The following is a 6402-nucleotide window of genomic DNA, read 5'->3' on the forward strand; positions in this document are numbered from 1 at the left end:
GACTCCTAGACAGAGTGAAAATCTCAGTCATAGCAAGATTGGTAGCCCTGCCCCTCTCTGGGTTCTGTTTTGAAGGGGAATACTAAGCACACTGGGGACTTGATTTGGAAAATTTATTTATTTTGGTCCAGGTAAGATTAATCATTAATCCAACTTTTTCTTCTATCATTTTGCCTTATCTGGATATTTAATATAAAAAGAATAATACAATGTGGCTTCTATGTTTGCTTCTTTCATTTAGTGCTATATTTTTGAGGTTGAACTGTGTTGTGGCATGTATTGGTAGTTTGATATTCTTTATTGCCTAATAGTATTAGGGGCAATTACATATTTTATTTTCTATTTTCCAAAGACATTTTTAGTTTTTGAATAGATTTAGATTCATATTAAAGTTGCAAAGACATTACAGAGATTTTCTAAATACGACACACTCTGTTTCTCCTTTTATTGACATCTTATATCATTAGTATGATACATTTGTTACAACTAATAAACCCATATTGATATAATAATGTTATACAAATATCACACTTAAAGACTAGGGAGTTATGTCCTCTTTGAAGACAGAATATCTGCATAAAGTACTTAGAGTTCTGCTTGGGAGATTAGTCTCCTCTCCTACTGATTTATTTATTTATTTATTTATTTAATAATTTGCATACATTAAAGTGCTATAAAAGTTCTGGGGCTTTGACAAAAGCATGGTATTATGGATTTACCACTTTAGTATTGTACAGATAATTTCACTGCTCCAAAATGTCACCAGTGCTTCACCTATTCATGGCTCATAGGTATTTATTTTCTATTTTGGATTATAATTCAATACTTCCTAGTTTATTTTGTAAAATTATTTTTTCTGTTGGCTATGGTATCCATTTCATATACCCCTAGTGTGTGTGTGTTGTGTGTATGTGTGTATGCGTGTTTTGAACATCAACCATTTCTCTGAGGAGACCTGGCTCCTTTTATTGGAGAATGGTATTAAAAACTAAAATTTGGTTGCTAAGTGTGCTTGTTACTACTGGGATGTTATTGCTTCTATGCCCTCTCAATAATCAGGGCAATAAATTTATGTGTGCGTATTAACCCATGCACGCACACCACACACACACACACACACACACACACACACACACATTCATCTACATCTATATTAAGCTAAATATACCTTCATACTGATGTCTCTAACTCTAATCCAGTACCAAATATATCATCCTAGGCTTCTCCTCTTGCTTGTCTGTAACCTTTCATTATCTTTGAGAAACTTGGCTCTCACTATCCACCCTCCATTTACTTAATTGTTCAATTTCAGTATGCATATATATGATGGTTTCTATCACCATATGTGTTATGGGTGTTAACTCATACCCTCATGGAAAACAACTTTACCAGCCAGTGTATAGTACTTACATACTTTAGTTTTATAGACCCTATCCATTTCAAAAGTTGGCACTTCCGATCTCCCAATCTCCTTCCTTTAGGTTATTTCAAATGTTTGTAATATGGTTAGATTCTTTTGCCACAGTCTACAAATCCTGTGATTGCCCAACCTCCTAAATGATCTTTTAAATTTGCATGCATTAAGGTACTATAATGTTCTATGCGTTTTGACAAAAGTGTAACGTTATCTACCTACCACTTCAGTATCTGAACAATTTCACTGCCCTAAAGATCTCCAGTGCTTTCTGTATTCAACCCGTTCCCTCCCTGAACCCCTGGAAATCACTGATCTGTTTACTGACTCTACTCTGTAATTTTACCTTTTTCAGAATGGCATACAGTTATAATAATACAGTATGTAGCCTTTTCAGACTGGTTTCTCTCATTTAGTAATTCATTTGAAATTCATCCATGCCTTTGTGTGTCTTAATAGCTCATTCCTATTTATCACTCCATACTATTCCACTGTATGGATGTTTGTAGGTTCACAACCCTCTCTTGTATAGAGGGTTTACCCTTTCTTGGTAAAATATGAGACCCATACACAGAGGACAGGAAGAGACCAAAGAAGGAGGCAGGTCCGTCCAAGTTTGTAGGTGGTAATTTTAATAAGAAGAAATAGAAGTTATGTAAAGGCTTGCATTGGGTAGCAACAAGATGAATGGATCCCCTCAATTGCTCTCTAAATCTTAAAGGCTTATGAAGAGGCCCTGACTAGACTCAGCCATGTATACCATGCAGGTATTTTCAACATCACATCGCCATCTCAAGACTATTTCCTTGGAGCAATCTTTGGGAGTGGGAAAAGCAAGTAGAACTCACATTCCAAGGACAGGGTAGGGAGTGAGCAGTCTCCAAGTGCCTGGGTCCAGCTCATGGGTCAATTGGTGGTCACGTCTTTTTGATCATGTTCCTCAACAGACATTCCATAGTTTTTAAAATTCATTCACTTCTTGAAGGGTATTGTGGTTGCTTTCAGTTTTTGACAATTATGAATAAATCTGTAAACATTTGTGTGCAGGTTCTGTGTGGACATAATTTTTCAAATTAGTTAGCCAAATACCTAAGAGATGATTATTGGATCTTATGGTAGGGCTATGTTTAGCTTTGAAGGAAACAAACTGTCTTCCAAAGTGGTTATACCACTTCACATTCTCATCAGCAAATAATGAGAGTGCCTGTTGCTTTATATCCTTGACAGCAATTGGTGTTTCAGATTTTAAAAGGCTTCTTATAGTAGTTTGTAGTGCTATCATATTGTTGCTTAATTTACAATTTCATGACAAATGATGTTGGACATCTTTCTTATATACTTTTTGATATATGTATGTTTTCTTTGGTTAAGTATCTATGTAGATATTTTGCTTATTTTAAAATTGTGCTGTTTGTTTTCTTATACTTGAGTTTTAAGACTTCTTTATATATTTTGGATAGAAGCCCTTCATTAAATATGTATTCTGCAAACATGTGTCCCAATTTTGTCTTTTTATTCTCTTAACTTTACCATTCATTGAGTAAAAGTTTTTACTTTTTTTTTTTTAATATATGAAATTTACTGTCAAATTGGTTTCCATACAACACCCAGTGCTCATCCCAAAAGGTGCCCTCCTCAATACCCATCACCCACCCTGCCCTCCCTCCCACCCTGCCCTCCCTCCCACCCCCATCAACCCTCAGTTTGTTCTCAGTTTTTAACAGTCTCTAATGCTTTGGCTCTCTCCCACTCTAACCTCTCTTTTTTTTTTTTCCTTCCCCTCCCCCATGGGTTTCTGTTATGTTTCTCAGGATCCACATAAGAGTGAAACCATATGGTATCTGTCTTTCTCTGTATGGCTTATTTCACTTAGCATCACACTCTCCAGTTCCATCCATGTTGCTACAAAAGGCCATATTTCATTTTTTCTCATTGCCACGTAGTATTCCATTGTGTATATAAACCACAATTTCTTTATCCATTCATCAGTTGATGGACATTTAGGCTCTTTCCATAATTTGGCTATTGTTGAGAGTGCCGCTATAAACATTGGGGTACAGGTGCCCCTATGCATCAGTACTCCTGTATCCCTTGGATAAATTCCTAGCAGTGCTATTGCTGGGTCATAGGGTAGGTCTATTTTTAATTTTCTGAGGAACCTCCATACTGTTTTCCAGAGCGGCTGCACCAATTTGCATTCCCACCAACAGTGCAAGAGGGTTCCTGTTTCTCCACATCCTCTCCAGCATCTATAGTCTCCTGATTTGTTCATTTTGGCCACTCTGACTGGCGTGAGGTGGTATCTGAGTGTGGTTTTGATTTGTATTTCCCTGATAAGGAGCGACGTTGAACATCTTTTCATGTGCCTGTTGGCCATCCGGATGTCTTCTTTAGAGAAGTGTCTATTCATGTTTTCTGCCCGTTTCTTCACTGGGTTATTTGTTTTTCGGGTGTGGAGTTTGGTGAGCTCTTTATAGATTTTGGATACTAGCCCTTTGTCCGATGTGTCATTTGCAAATATCTTTTCCCATTCCGTTGGTTGCCTTTTAGTTTTGTTGGTTGTTTCCTTTGCTGTGCAGAAGCTTTTTATCTTCATAAGGTCCCAGTAATTCACTTTTGCTTTTAATTCCCTTGCCTTTGGGGATGTGCCGAGTAAGAGATTGCTACGGCTGAGGTCAGAGAGGTCTTTTCCTGCTTTCTCCTCTAAGGTTTTGATGGTTTCCTGTCTCACATTCAGGTCCTTTATCCATTTTGAGTTTATTTTTGTGAATGGTGTGAGAAAGTGGTCTAGTTTCAGCCTTCTGCATGTTGCTGTCCAGTTCTCCCAGCACCATTTGTTAAAGAGACTGTCTTTTTTCCATTGGATGTTCTTTCCTGCTTTGTCAAAGATGAGTTGGCCATACGTTTGTGGGTCTAGTTCTGGGGTTTCTATTCTATTCCATTGGTCTATGTGTCTGTTTTTATGCCAATACCATGCTGTCTTGATGATGACAGCTTTGTAGTAGAGGCTAAAGTCTGGGATTGTGATGCCTCCTGCTTTGGTCTTCTTCTTCAAAATTACTTTGGCTATTCGGGGCCTTTTGTGGTTCCATATGAATTTTAGGATTGCTTGTTCTAGTTTCGAGAAGAATGCTGGTGCAATTTTGATTGGGATTGCATTGAATGTGTAGATAGCTTTGGGTAGTATTGACATTTTGACAATATTTATTCTTCCAATCCATGAGCAGGGAATGTCTTTCCATTTCTTTATATCTTCTTCAATTACCTGCATAAGCTTTCTATAGTTTTCAGCATACAGATCTTTTACATCTTTGGTTAGATTTATTCCTAGGTATTTTATGCTTCTTGGTGCAATTGTGAATGGGATCAGTTTCTTCATTTGTCTTTCTGTTGCTTCATTGTTAGTGTATAAGAATGCAACTGATTTCTGTACATTGATTTTGTATCCTGCAACTTTGCTGAATTCATGTATCAGTTCTAGCAGACTTTTGGTGGAGTCTATCGGATTTTCCATGTATAATATCATGTCATCTGCAAAAAGCGAAAGCTTGACTTCATCTTTGCCAATTTTGATGCCTTTGATTTCCTTTTGTTGTCTGATTGCTGATGCTAGAACTTCCAGCACTATATTAAACAGCAGCGGTGACAGTGGGCATCCCTGTCGTGTTCCTGATCTCAGGGAAAAAGCTCTCAGTTTTTCCCCGTTGAGGATGATGTTAGCTGTGGGCTTTTCATAAATGGCCTTTATGATCTTTAAGTATGTTCCTTCTATCCCGACTTTCTCGAGGGTTTTTATTAAGAAAGGGTGCTGGATTTTGTCAAAGGCCTTTTCTGCATCGATTGACAGGATCATATGGTTCTTCTCTTTTTTTGTTGTTAATGTGATGTATCACGTTGATCGATTTGCGAATGTTGAACCAGCCCTGCATCCCAGGAATGAATCCCACTTGATCATGGTGAATAATTCTTTTTATATGCTGTTGAATTCGATTTGCTAGTATCTTATTAAGAATTTTTGCATCCATATTCATCAGGGATATTGGCCGGTAGTTCTCTTTTTTTACTGGGTCTCTGTCTGGTTTAGGAATCAAAGTAATACTGGCTTCATAGAATGAGTCTGGAAGTTTTCCTTCCCTTTCTATTTCTTGGAATAGCTTGAGAAGGATAGGTATTATCTCTGCTTTAAATGTCTGGTAGAACTCCCCTGGGAAGCCATGTGGTCCTGGACTCTTATTTGTTGGGAGATTTTTGATAACCGATTCAATTTCTTCGCTGGTTATGGGTCTGTTCAAGCTTTCTATTTCCTCCTGATTGAGTTTTGGAAGAGTGTGGGTGTTTAGAAATTTGTCCATTTCTTCCAGGTTGTCCAATTTGCTGGCATATAATTTTTCATAGTATTCCCTGATAATTGTTTGTATCTCTGAGGGATTGGTTGTAATCATTCCATTTTCATTCATGATTTTATCTATTTGAGTCATCTCCCTTTTCTTTTTGAGAAGCCTGGCTAGAGGTTTGTCAATTTTGTTTATTTTTTCAAAAAACCAACTCTTGGTTTCGTTGATCTGCTCTACAGTTTTTTTAGATTCTATATTGTTTATTTCTGCTCTGATCTTTATGATTTCTCTTCTTCTGCTGGGTTTAGGCTGCCTTTGCTGTTCTGCTTCTATTTCCTTTAGGTGTGCTGTTAGATTTTGTATTTGGGATTTTTATTGTTTCTTGAGATAGGCCTGGATTGCAATGTATTTTCCTCTCAGGACTGCCTTCGCTGCATCCCAAAGCGTTTGGATTGTTGTATTTTCATTTTCGTTTGTTTCCATATATGTTTTAATTTCTTCTCTAATTGCCTGGTTGACCCACTCATTCGTTAGTAGGGTGTTCTTTAACCTCCATGCTTTTGGAGGTTTTCCAGACTTTTTCCTGTGGTTGATTTCAAGCTTCATAGCATTGTGGTCTGAAAGTATGAATGGTATAATTTCAATTCTTGTATA

The sequence above is a fragment of the Panthera tigris genome, chromosome D1 (assembly GCF_018350195.1).
Source record: "Panthera tigris isolate Pti1 chromosome D1, P.tigris_Pti1_mat1.1, whole genome shotgun sequence".
NCBI classification, from domain to species: Eukaryota; Metazoa; Chordata; class Mammalia; order Carnivora; family Felidae; genus Panthera; species Panthera tigris.